General features: G+C 40.8%; 1 long non-coding RNA gene across 4 annotated transcripts in view; it reads left to right on the forward strand.

The window, feature by feature from the left end:
* Nucleotides 1-501: 501 nt before the first annotated feature.
* LOC117089188 overlaps nucleotides 502-13450 on the forward strand; it is a 78200-nt gene continuing 65251 nt past the window's right edge. For 3 of the 4 annotated variants that reach the window (XR_004439494.1, XR_004439493.1, XR_004439496.1), the window contains exon 1: nucleotides 502-627. This is a non-coding gene — a long non-coding RNA (uncharacterized LOC117089188). Of the gene's footprint in view, nucleotides 628-10997; nucleotides 11121-13450 lie in introns of all 4 variants that reach the window. The other variant, XR_004439495.1, reaches the window with a different exon arrangement.

Genomic DNA, 13450 nt, shown 5'->3' on the forward strand with positions numbered 1-13450 from the left:
CCACATTTTAAGAGGAAAAAAAAAGTGATAAATACTGGATGTCTTGGCCTGTTGTTTTGTTTATCTGTTTGTGGAAAGGCTGATGTAACCACCCGACTGTTCTTCCCGCCTGCTGCACAAACAAAATCAATTCACAGAGAGCACGGCATTGCAGCAAAGAAAATGTAATTGACATGAGGCCAGCCACGCCACATGGGAGACAGTTATTACTTAAATCAATCTCATCAAAGGCTGGTAGACTGGGGGTTTTTCAGAGCTGGTTTTGAGGCAGGAAAATAGGGTCTGGAGGCAGGGAACATAAGGCTGATTCACACTTCAGCTATAACAGGAAATATCCTCTCCATAGGGCTTATGCTGTAAATGACTTTGTAACTTTACTTCATCCTCCCCATTTACATAGGGCGTACCCAAAGCAACCAATGGAACAAAGAATTGGACAAAACGCACAAACAAAGCAAAGAAGGAATGAAGGGTTTTATTGAAAGTGAAAGTACCCTCCACAGTGTGGGAGTGAGCCTGATCAGAGGGGCCCAAAGGCCCTGTTATAGAATTTTGGGGAGTTTACCCCCAAGAACCTGGACACCCTCCATCATTAACATATTTTGGTGACCCAGGAAAGAGGAAGAGGTAAGCCCAAAATTTGGAATTTATTCTTCTCCTTTCTCCTTTTCTTTTCTACTCCATACAGGGGAATCTCTTTCTCTCTCCTTTCCTTTCCAACCTGGAACCCTTGGTGGGCAGCATCTAAACATGGAAGCAACTTCAGGTTTCTGGCCATGGTCAGTGAAACTAAGGGGTTTCCATGTGGAGAAGCCTGACTGCCACCACCGGTTCACTTAAGGAATGTGGATCTCTTTCATTTTTTTCCTCTTTCTTTTTCAGCCTTTCAATGGCTGTTTCCTAGTAGCTCCTTGGAAATTGAGGGCAATTGACTGGGGTCACTCCCTGGTATTGCCTGAAGGCCTAACAATGAATAGGAATAATCGGCCTGCCCCGAAGGGGAAGGATCTTTTTTATATGTTTTCGGTGTGTGGTCCCTTATCCCTATATGTGGCACAGCTCAGAGCAAACTCGCACATGTTTCAGGTGACTTAAACCTTCTTTTCCTATGCTAAATTCTTCCCCTCCCCTATTCAACTGGCTAAGGGTGAAGGAAACGCACCCAGCCTCCAGTCCTATCATTAAAGTTCATGGAACAAGAAGCATGGAAAAGCATGGCCTTATCAAATTATAAGGATGCTAAAAGTTGGGGATTACACCCAGGTACCAAAGGAAAGCTCACAGTAGGCTCTGGAGGGAACACATGCAAAGTGGCACCAGTGCCTACCTAAGGCCAGAGACATCTAGAGCTCTAAGATTAGACCCCACAAGTGGACGCTCCAGGGGATTCTTTAGACCTCAAACTCTCCAAAGAGGATGCTCCTGGCAGAGGTTCTGAGGTCTAGTAATAAGCCCTCCTTGGAATTTTCTCTCACAGTTGTAATGCTGTTTGGCCCCAAAATTGCTTAGAATCTGAAGTTTACTGTCTAATTGTAAAGTGGGATGGAATTGCATGTATTCAGGCTTTTGTGCTGCTGTTCTAAGCAGAGAGCCTGGTTCTAGGCAGTGACACCCTCGTTTGGTACTGTTTGGCCCCAGTGCTCCTTGGAGTCTGGGTAGGTTTAGCCTTTAAAAATCAAACTGTCTTGGAGACTGATTTACCCAAAATTTTGGTTGACAGCCTTCCTTGGATTATCTACTGGGGCAAAGTAAAACCTGCAAGCTTGTATTGCTATCTCACGGCCAAGTTTCCAAGCTATTGGCTCTTTGTTTATGTGTGTCTAGATGTGGTTATTTGTATATATACTTACTGTTATATATTGTGTCTTCCAAATTGGTTATAAGTAAAAGAATGCTCATAAATTAAGTAAAATGAGTCTGAGCAATTTTCAAGTTCATGTAAGTATAACTTTACTAAACAAGCTGGCTTTACAATTATTGGTGGAATAAAAAGAGAAATGCCCTCAGAATTGTCAGCATGCATTTTGTCTGAATTTTATGTTTGTCTTTGCTAGATATTTTAAAACGTTAGCGTTAGTTCAAGCTGGGAGCTGCTAGGGGCGAGTCTGCCCCCCATTCTATTCAAAGTGTCACTGAGATAAATGCATATACGATTGCTTCCTTTGGAAAGGCTAATCAGAAAGTCAAAGGAATGCAACCATTTGTCTTCCACCCATGATCTGAAAGCCCCAAGCCCCCTCCTCTCTTTGAGTTGTCCCACCTTTCTGGACCAAATCAAGGTTCATTTGGCAAATGTTGATTGATGTCTCCCTTGTTAAAAGTAAAAAATTGAGTACAGTGAGGAGGATAATTATTGTAAGCAAACGTTTTGTGTAAATTAAAATCGTAAAAGCTATTTTTAATGCTCATTTGATCTATGGGTCATTTCCAATTAAAAACGAGTTGTAATATGGAGAAACATGTTTCTAAAATTGTGGAATTATTCTTATCTATAAGCACCCATATCTAATAGTTCAGAGTTTGCTTTTTAGGGTTTCCCTAAAGTTTTAAGTTACTAAAAACGAAATTCTACGTAGCACGTAATTCTGTATACAAAATGTGCCAGAAAGGCTTATGTTATTAGTGGAAAAAAGAATAATTTTGTCTAATTTAGAAGTTGTATAAAAGTTAGTTCAAATTACAGATTTGAAAACATTATTTATGAATCAATGTAGTAAGGAATCATTAAGTAGGGGAGAAAGGAGTGGATAAAGTTTAAATAATAAAATATTCCTCAAAATCTGATAAAGAATTGGAAACATTTCGCTAATTAACATTTTCATAGTTAAAACTCTTAGTGTTGATTAAGGTAAGAAGTATTGTAAAAATGCATCGGCAGTTTCGCAATTCTTTTTTCACTATAGTTAAGCATGAGGCTGAATTTAGCGTAAAACCAGTTTCCCCACACATGCTTGCATTGCTTCCCTCTATGTTTCCCATTTTCTGTGAACAGTGCTGGAGTACTTATTGGTCATGTACCTAAAGTGGATTTCTTGGTTGCACAGAATGTCTAATGATATTGGTGAACTTAAGGATATTGAATTGTATATCAGGAATAAAATATTCATTATGTGGGTTTGGGGGGGCCCTAGGTAACACTGCAGTTTCCGGGTAAGTTGAGTATGAAAATTTAGGGGTTTTGTTTTGTTTATTTGTTTTTGCTTCTAGTTTTCATTGGTTTCCTGTTTATTCTCCTTTGGCTTTGCTTGTGTGTCTCTCTATATAAACCCATGCTAGGGGAAGGCTTTTATTTGGTTCTGTGAATAGTTATTTTGTTTCCTATGTGTTTCTAGCAAGTCGTCATTCATTCCATTTATCTGGAATTCCTAAAGCTACCTTTGTTGGGCTACAGGAATTAATGGAGCACACCAGCTTTTTATCTTTAAACAAACTTTGGCTTTTAGGTTTCCTGATACTTCAAGTGTGTAGAGTGTACTCTCCCAAATAGAATCTGAGTCATATTTCTCTCTGTCTCGCTGCCTAATTTCTTCAAAATTTGTAACGTGTTTGTGAATATTCTTGATTCATGGCAATGTGTTTGTTTGCAAACAGTCAGGCAGGGGCACCAGGGCTGCTCAGGGAGAGAGAATCCAGAAACCCGGCCTGCAGACAGAAGGGTAAGAATTTCTTCCATCAGTCTCTGGCCTCTTTCTCTCTGTGCAAACTGGTGAATCTCCTCTGTGAAATTTTAAATTAATTGTGTCACATGAGTCTGTGTTAAGAGAGTCCACCAGCAGACTTTGCGTGAGCAACAAGGCTGTTTATTTCACTTGGGTGCAAGTGGGCTGAGTCCGAAAAGAGAGTCAGCAAAGGGAGATAGGAGAGGGGCAGTTTTATACAACTGGGGTAAGCAGTGGAAAGTTACAGTTAGAGGTGGTTATCTATTATCAGCAGAGGAGGGGGTCATAAGGTGCATGTGGGGAGATCATAAGATTCTTTGTCCAGGAGAAGAATGTCATGAGGTCGATCAGTTGGGGCAGGGCAGGAACAAATCGTGATGGAGTGTCATAAGGTTGGTCAATCAGTTAAGACAGCAGCTGGCTGTTTCATTTTTTCTGTAGTTTTGGGTTGCCCCAGACTTCTTGGCTCCTGCAGGCCATCTGGACATATATGTTCAGGTCACAGGGGTTACAATGGCTGAGCTTCGGCTCAGAGGCCTGACATTCCTGTCTTTTTACTTATAAAATATGAAGTTATAAGAAAAGATAAAGAAAATAGAAGTTTTACTGGGGATTATTGGGGTAGGGGCGATGTGTCTCGGGACTGCTTCAAGTGTGACCAGTGACTGCACAGACACCTTAAAGAAAATTTGATAGTGAGTTAAAAGGATTAGGAATTTAGGCTGTGGGGAGATCCTGGGGCAGAGGATGGTACTGTGGGGTTGTTAAAAGTAGCATTTATCATCTAGAATGATTGGTGATGGTCTGAATGAGGTTTTGCATGAGTTGAGAAACCAAACAGAAGACACAAGGCCTGAATAAGAGAAGGAAAAAACCAGATCTAAAAGGACTAAGAATTGGGAGGACCCAGAACATCCAATGAGAGAGTGTCAAAAGGGGTTCAGCAAAATTATTTGATTGGTGGGTGACTTTTGGGGCTCTATCCTTGAGTTTTTTTTTTTTTTTTTTTTTTATGTTGTCACATACCAGGCCAGATTGATGTAGCTAAAAACAACACTCTTCATTTAAAAATATAGAGTCCTCCTTTTTTCAGCAGTACGTCGAGGCCTATTCCTGTGTTCTTATATTAATAATGAGAAAAACAAAACAAAATAGTAGTAAAGTGTTGGCATCATGAGGGGAACAGGAAACTGTTTGGTCCTATTTGTGAATTGATTTTGGGGGGTGAGGAAAACTAGTGGACATGTGCCTGCCCAATTGATAGGTAGACACACGTAGGTGGAGGGGCCCCAGAGGAAGGGGAGACTTTTGTAAGGCAAAACTGGAAATGTAAAGTGAAAAGATGGGCAGGAGCAGCAAAAGAGGTGCCTTGCACCCAGAATCTTAGGGATTTAGCGAGGGCAGCAGCCATTAGAAGTTGTAATGGGGATTGATGGGGCAACTGGGTGGGAGGGGGCATTGATTTTTACGGTGTATGAGAAAGCGCATAGTGTCTACCAGCAACCTTTCATTGCGATTCATGGGGTTGGGTATAAGTAAACAAGAAAGGGAGCTGGGAGGAGAGTCTGAAGAACAAGGGGAAGGTAGCCAAGGATGGAGTGAAATGCAGGGCAAATGTCTTAAAGGAAATGAGAGGTTCTTAGTGGCATACTAGTGGCTTGTTACCCACATGGAAGAAGTTACGAAAGGTTGATAGAATGGAATGAGCCTGTGAGGCTGGAAGGAGGAATTTTCAGTGGGAGAGTAAGTGGGAGTGACTGATGAGAAGGCGAAAAACTGGCCATCAGGGACAGAAGGAGGAATACTGGCTGCTGCTTTAGCTGTCTTATCAGCATAATTGTTGCCTTGAGTAATGGGGTCTGAGGCCCTTTGATGGCCTTTGCAGTGAAGGACTCCAGCTTCCTTTGGAAGTAAAGCAGCCTTGAGAAGAGTTTATTAAAGAGGCATTCATGATGGAGGACCCTTGTGTAGTAAGGAAACCTCTTTCAGCCCATATAACAGCATGGTGGTGCAGGATATGCAAGGCATATTTAAAGTCAGTATAAATATTGACACGCAGTTCTTTGGCAAGAGTGAGGACTCGAGTTAAGGCAATGAGTTCAGCTTGCTGAGATGTGGTGGAGGGGGGCAGAGCAGTAGCCTCAATGATAGATGTGGAAGATACTATAGCATAGCCTGTCTTTGCTGATGTGTGGCGATTAGGCCTGGTGGAACTGCCATCAATAAACCAAGTGTGATCAGGGTGAGGAACACGAAAGAAGGAAATATGAGGAAATGGAGTGAATGTCAGGTGGATCAGAGACATATAGTCATGGGGGTCAGGTGTGGTATCAGGAATAATGTAGGGGCCAGCCTGAAACAGTAAGGTCAAATTGTTTAGACACAAAGGCTACAGGGCATGGTCCTGCCTCTTGCGTAAGAATTCTGACCACACAGCCTTGTACTTTGGCTGTGTGTAATGAAAAAGGGTTGGGATGAGTTAGGGAGAGCTAGTGTGGGAGTAGCTTCTAGTGCTGTTTTTAAGGAATGGGAAGAGGAGTGGGGAAAGGATTTAGGATCTATGGGGTCAGCTAGGTTTTCTTTTGTGGGTTTATATAATGGTTTAGTCAGGATGGCAAAACCAGGTATCCAAAGGCAAAAGTACCTAAACATGCCTAGAAAGGAAAGGAGTTGTTGCTTTGTAGAATGGGTTGGGGTTTGGGAGATTAGCCAGACATAATCAGAGGGAGAGCACGTGTGTTTTTATGAAGAATTATGCCAAGATAGGTAACAGATGAGGAAGAAATTTGGGCTTTGGAGGGGGATACATGATATCCCTTTGAGAATAGATGTTGGAGGAGCAGGAGGGTGTCCTGTTGGGAAGATATGTAGGAGGGGCTATAGAGTAGAAAGTCATGAAAATATTGAACAAGATGAGAAGCAGATGCACGGAAAAAAAGTAAATCATGAGAAAGGGCTTGACTGAAGTAATGAGGGCTGTCCCTGAAGCCTTGCAGCAGTACAGCCCAGGTAAGTTGCTGAGACTGATGAGTGTCAGCATCAGTCCAAGTGAAAGTGAATAGAGGCTGGGATAAAGGATGCAAAGAAATAGTAAAGGAAGCATGTTTGAGATCCAGAACAGAATAATGGGTTGTGGAGGGAGGTATTGAGAATAGGAGAGTATATGGGTTTGGCACCACTGGGTGGATAGGCAAGACAATTTGGTTGATAAGGCACAGATCCTGGACCAGCCTGTAAGACTTGTCTGGTTTTTGGACAGGTAGGATAGGAGAGTTGTAAGGAGAGTTCGTAGGCTTTAAGAGGCCATGTTGTAACAGGTGGGTAATAACAGGCTTTAACCTTTTTAAAGCCTGCTGTGAGATGGAATATTGGCACTGAGTGGGGTAAGGGTGATTAGGTTTTAGTGGGATGATAAAGGGTGCCAAGGAGGGAGTAGAGGTATCCCATACTTGTGGATTAAGGTAGAGAGACACAAAGGGAGGATGTGAAGGAGGCTTTGAACTGGGGAAAAGGGTGGCAGTGAGGTTTGGCTGTAGCCCAGGAATAGTCAGGGAAGCAGATAATTTAATTAAAATGTCTCGACCTAATAAGGGAGCTGGGCAGGTGGGAATAACTAAAAAGGAGTGCATAAAAGAATGTTGTCCAAGTTGGCACCAAAGTTGGGGAGTTTTAAGAAATTTTGAAGCTTTGCTGTAAATACCACAATAGTTACGGGGACAAGGGAAACAGGCCCTTCAAAAGAAGGTAATGTGGAGTGGGTAGCCTCCATATAAGTTAAACACAGGTGCTGTCCTCCATGAGGCGGTGCTGTCTTCAGAGAATTTTCCTATTTCTGTCACCTGGGCTCATCCCTGCGTGCCCTGATCTGCCTGTCCATGTGCAGCTGCAGCACATGCTTGATGCCTGTCTAACCAGAGCATTCTCAGCCATTACACTGATCCAGTGTCACTGTGGGTGGAATGAGATGACAGACATCCTGCAGGTCACAGAAGCACCGTCGGGTAAAATAAAAGCAGCTTCTGCTCTTCCTCCTCCAGTAACTCATGTTTGACTCCCAAATCCTTCTCAAATTGAGAAATATGTGGGTGTTTTATTTCATTTTCAAGGTTTTTCTTAGGATTTGAAATCTCCTACCTAATAGTTACTGAAGTTTAAGAAAAGCAAAATACAAAACTGCCCCCAAATTTCTGTGCTGCTGTTAATGATCTCCCCTTAGGGTATGGTGCTCAGAAAACCAATGACTAATAATCAGACCAGTTCCTATCCTATCTTCAGGAACCATCTACATAGTTTACATGTTGTGAGAAGTGCCAAAACCCCATCTGTAATTCTGCTATGGGCTGCCTGGCGCTGATTCTTAATTTTGCAACCCCTCAGCTTGGCACAAGAGACAGCATCCTATAGTTCACCTGCTGCCACTTGTGTAGGGAATAAAAATAGCAACAGGTCTTCCAGACTCCAGTGTCCAACCCCACACATTTTTAACACCCCTTGCAGGGAATCCACCTCTCTCTCTCTCTCTCTCTCTCTCTCTCTCGCTCCTCTCTTTATCTCCCTCCAACAGTTCAAACTTTTGCACGTGTTGGCATCGTTCATGCTTCTGTTAAACCAGAGTATAGTTTTTCTTGTCCAGAGGTTTAGAAACAAAACAATTTGAGCTGCTAGAAGATAAGGTTATGACTTCCTGTTAGAGTTTATCCATTCTGAGATTCATTTTTACACTTCTGTGAAAGTGCTTTGATTGATCTCCAGAGCAAAGACACAGCAGTTCCTGATTTGAATGTTTCAGAACCGATTGAGAGCCCTGGTTCAGCCACTGGGATAAAGGCCAAGAAGTCAGAACTTGTTTTGCTTTCTTACAGGAGAAGGCTAACGTAGGTGGGTGTGGAGGCCACAAGGCAGGGATTACACTTCCTGAAACTGCAGACTTCCGGGAGGGGGTGTGAAAGCAATCACAATAGTGAACACGAAAAGTTTAATGGTGTTGTTTGATTGAGACTTCGAAAGGTGAGACTGAAACACAGCACGACGAGTTCATAGGTTGCCTTTTTATATTATTTCTTTTTTCTTTCAACAGATTTTCTTTTCTGTAGCAAAGTGACTGAAGTAAAGTGGATGTTAGGAGATGTCAAAATATGAGAAGAGCTGGAAATAAAGAAATAAAGAGGATCAGTTGTTCAAACATTATAAGCAGGATTTTCCATAAAAGAAAAGAAAGAAGATAGATGAATTGATTTGTATTTTCACTGATTATTATAGTACCGTAGGTATCCATGGGCTTCTCTGATGGCCAAGAATATAAAACTACGCCAAATATCATGGTTTCTTCCATTTAAAGCCAGAAAAACACCTTTGGCAGAAACAAAATTAGAAGGTGGAAAGTTGCTGTTGGATTGAGATATAATTACCTTGGATGTTCAACAACTTGTGGCAATATCATCTAGTAAATCTAAGTCAACACCAATCTGTTGACTCAGAAGTTGCCCTTCTAGGCATACCCCCCAGATAACTTTGTTCTCCAAAAAAGAAAAAAAGTGATTTCTTCATAAGAGCCACATCTGGAAATAACAAACGTGCCCACAAATAAGAAAACAAATTAACACATCACAGTGTGTTCATACCATTGAATATTGCGATATAGCGAAAACTGAATATAGCAATAGAAATGAAGTATTTCTACAAAGAGCAATGTGCATAAATCTCTCAAACATTAGAAAAAGAGCAGGAGAAGCCAAACACAAAATAATCTATAGTGAATTATCCCCTCCATAAGAATTCCAAAAATACCTAAAACTATTAGAGATTAATTATCCTCACCCCTTCTCTGAAGGGAGAGGTAGCAGTTGGGAATTCATGGGGAAGGCATGGGGAAACATTCTGATATTCTGTTCATATTCTATATTCTGAATAATTAAATATTTTGGAAGGGGTTACATAGGTACATAGCATTATGCAAATCTTCATCTAGGTATAGTCTCAAGATTTGAGCATGTTAATATATGAATGTTACGCTTCAGTTAAAACAGTCCAGTTTCTTTTAATTCCCCTCAAATAACAATATTAATGATAACAGTTAGCAATTACTGAAACTTTATTATAAGAGTTTTGCATTAATTTCATCACTTTCTCCCTAGAATGAAGCCTATTGCATAGAAATTTTTAATTCCCAATTCACAGATTATAAAAACGAAGGTTTAGAGAGGCTGACCAAGGTTCCACAGCAGGTTAAGTAGCAAAGCCAGGACTGAAACCTAGTTTGCAGTGGAGCTGATCTGAAGGGAAGCAACTGGAAGAAAAGAAGATGCAACTAGTTGGTGTGACTCTACCTTCCTCCAGAAATGATGCAAATGTTTTCAGCAAGGCAGCATGCTTTATGTGTTCGTGTGTGTTTATGTGTATGTGTGTGTGTGCCTGCCTGTGTGTAAGCCTTCTATTGCCAACACTTTCTGCCTTGACTGTAGTCAAAAAAATGAAAACACATGTTCAATTTGACAAAGTCTATTTTGTGATACATCTCCTTTTTCTTAGAGCTGAGGACACAGGTGAGCCATGTGACCAATACATTCCCAACAAATTTTCCATGCAGAGGTGAGTGATGGCCAGAAGCAGGAGACGTACACACTGACCATGACCTTGACTGACTACCAGACCTCAATCTAAGCAGGATAAGTCTTGATCACCCAAGGGTTTGACAAATGTAGCTTTTTAAGCACATCTTCTCCATAGGTTAGGTAAATAGGGATTATGTGGAGATGAATTATAGCAAGATGATTTTCAAATACTCAGATAAGCATAAGTTTCGATAAACGTATGTTTCACTCCAAAAGTCAGTTATATATTGGATTCTTAGGACATGTTTAAAGTAAATTATTAAATTGCCTTTATTGGTTTTCATCCCCGTGGTAGTATTTCAACTCCCAGAAAGATATGGAAGTCCTTGGGGAAGTCTGTGATTTTTACACTAAGCCAAGAGCACTTTTGGTACTTCATGAATAGGGATAGGGGATGTTGAATACACTAAAGTGAATGATCAGTCCCAGACAGTAGAGTCATGTCAGCCCAAATATGTATCATACCTCCTCAGAGGATCTCTGCTACAGAGGCAATGAGGTACTCTGTTCTAGTTGGAAATGCCTTACTCCTGCAGGTGAAACTACTTAACAATCTCCTTATAACAGTGCAATTACATCTATCTATCTATACATAGATCATATATATATATATGTATTTCACTATATGCGTGTTTCCAATCTTCCTCCTACCCCAGCTCAACATTCCTGCATGCCTTGCCAAGTTTCCAATGTTTTCTCACATTCCTGAGTGTTCCTGCCTCAACAGATGTTCTTCTTTGTACTTTCTCAGAGGAGAATCAGGGAGAGAGAAGCAAAAATGGTCATGACAAGATGCATATTTGCAGAAGATAATTTTTCAAAAAGTTGGGAGCAGACCTGAAACAGCTGTGTAAGAAGGGTCAAAGTTAATCCCCTCTTCCAAAGAGCAAGCATATCAAGTTGTTGTCAGGAACCATGAGTATTAGCAGGTGCATGAAGAGAACTGATCCCAAGCTATGCATGTAGCCAATCCAACCAACTTTTTTCATACCTTTTGTTAGGGTAGATTCCTTAACATGCTGATCAGAGAGGGTAACCATCCTATTCAGGGAGACATGGTACAGAGAACCTTCTTGGAGCACATAGTCATCAATCAGGCTTACACATATTTGCAGGAGAACACAGGTGCTGTCTTACATTTTTAGCTCTAGTTTATGAATGAGTAAATCAACAAGTGATTTATGTGTCCTGTCAAATAAGAACCCCCCAAAAATGCATAATCGTCTGGTATCTCATATAATTCTAGGCATATATTTTATGTATGATACTGGTGATAGTCCCTCTTTTGATTCTTTCATCTCTTTATAGCATTGGTTACCATAGAGACAAACATAACACTGCCCTGGGCAATGCTTATGGAAATGTATCAGTAAAAGTGAACATCAATTTATTAGGTAATGACTTTTCCTGTTTACACAATTAACTTCCAGAAGGTAGCCTGTTTATGAAACATACATAAATAAGCCACATGGGTGAAGTCACTGTTCACGTGCTCAAGCATTCAGATGGCTAGACAATTAAAAGCAAATGACCTGTGCTATTATTCAATATTGATTCTTCTAATAATTCAGTATCTAGGCTGATGTATTTCTAGATCCCAATTACTCAGCAGCTAAATGTTTGAATTGTTTCATACTCAGCTTTCAATAACTGTGAAATATTTTCAGCCTCTCGTGTTTGAAACAGGCTATGAATTTTTGTTTGTGTTGCTATGGTGATCTATAGTGTCACCATTTTAATAACCACATCAAATGCAGGCATTAAGTAGCAATGTAATACCTCTACATAATTTAACATCAACTATAACAACCTGTGATATAATTGAAAATATTTCATAAGGAAATTTAAAGTACATAGAAATAAATTACCCCAAGACTGAAACATAAATATTTGAGGAATGAGCATGAACACTGATGATAGAAAAATCCCTTTCTAATAATTGGTGCAAATCCATGGTTAGTTGTAACCAGACCAGTTTTTGTTTTCTATCTTGCAAATAGAGAAAATTAAACACATACAAATTATTAGGGCAGGAGGCACCAGGACCTTTTTCTACAGACTTCAGTGATGCATTTATAGTCATTAACTCTTGGATCATGGGTCATTAGTCTTTGGCAATACTGAAGACTGAAGTTGTATGGTAGATTCCTTAATGAGCTGATGAGAGGGAGACTCTTGTCATCCAAGGAGACATGGTACAAAGGAGATCCAGTGGCTTAAACTAGAAATGAGGTCGTTTCATATTTCCTTCACCATGTATGTTTTCCTCCTGCTTGATGAAGAGACTTGCCTGTCTCTTCACAGCCAATTCCCAAGTGAATATGGGTTGGCAACTGGTCAGATGTGGGGCCCTGAAACATGGACCACAGAGTGGGTGAGCCAAGGTAGGAGATACAGAAGGTGAAGCAAGATGCTGAGAAGGAAAAGAATAAAATAATCTCCTGAAAAACAAACATACAAATCCCTTTCTCATTCCCAAGGGAACCATTAATTGGATTCAAGAGTCCTCTTTTCCTTGTCCTTCAGAAAAGCTGACCTAATCGCCAGCTCCAAGATGCATAAACCCAGTATCCTGTTGATGACAATGTTTGGTCCAAGAGTAAACACATGTCCTGAGTTGCCTCAATCAGACTAAAGGAAGGCACCTCATAGTTTTTGATTAGGGAAATGATTATTTCTCTCTCCTTTTGACTCTCTGTGATCAAGTGAGCACATAGGTCAAACGAAAATTCTAGTGCAGGGCTCCCCAGTCCTGGTCTATGGCCTATCAGGAACTGGGCCACACACAGCAGGAGGTGAGCAGCAGGTGAGCCAGTGAAGCTTCATCTGTATTTACAGCCACTCCCCATCATGGCATTACCTTCTGAGCTTCACGTCCTGTCAGAGCAGTGGCAGCATGAATCCGAATGTTAATTGCATATGCGAGGGATCTAGGTTGCACGCTCCTTATGAGAATTTAATGCATGATGATCTGTTATGGTATCCCATCCCTCCCAAATGGGACTATCTAGGTGCAGGAAAACAAGCTCAGGGCTCCTACCGATTCTATATTATTGTGAGTGGTATACTTATTTCATTATATGTTACAACATAATAATAATAGAAATAAAGTGTGCAATAAATATAATTTACTTGAATCATCCTGAATCCATCCCCCCAACCTGCCCCAGTCTGTGGAAA

This window comes from Trachypithecus francoisi, unplaced genomic scaffold (assembly GCF_009764315.1).
Source record: "Trachypithecus francoisi isolate TF-2019V2 unplaced genomic scaffold, Tfra_2.0 Lachesis_group11, whole genome shotgun sequence".
Taxonomy (NCBI): domain Eukaryota; kingdom Metazoa; phylum Chordata; class Mammalia; order Primates; family Cercopithecidae; genus Trachypithecus; species Trachypithecus francoisi.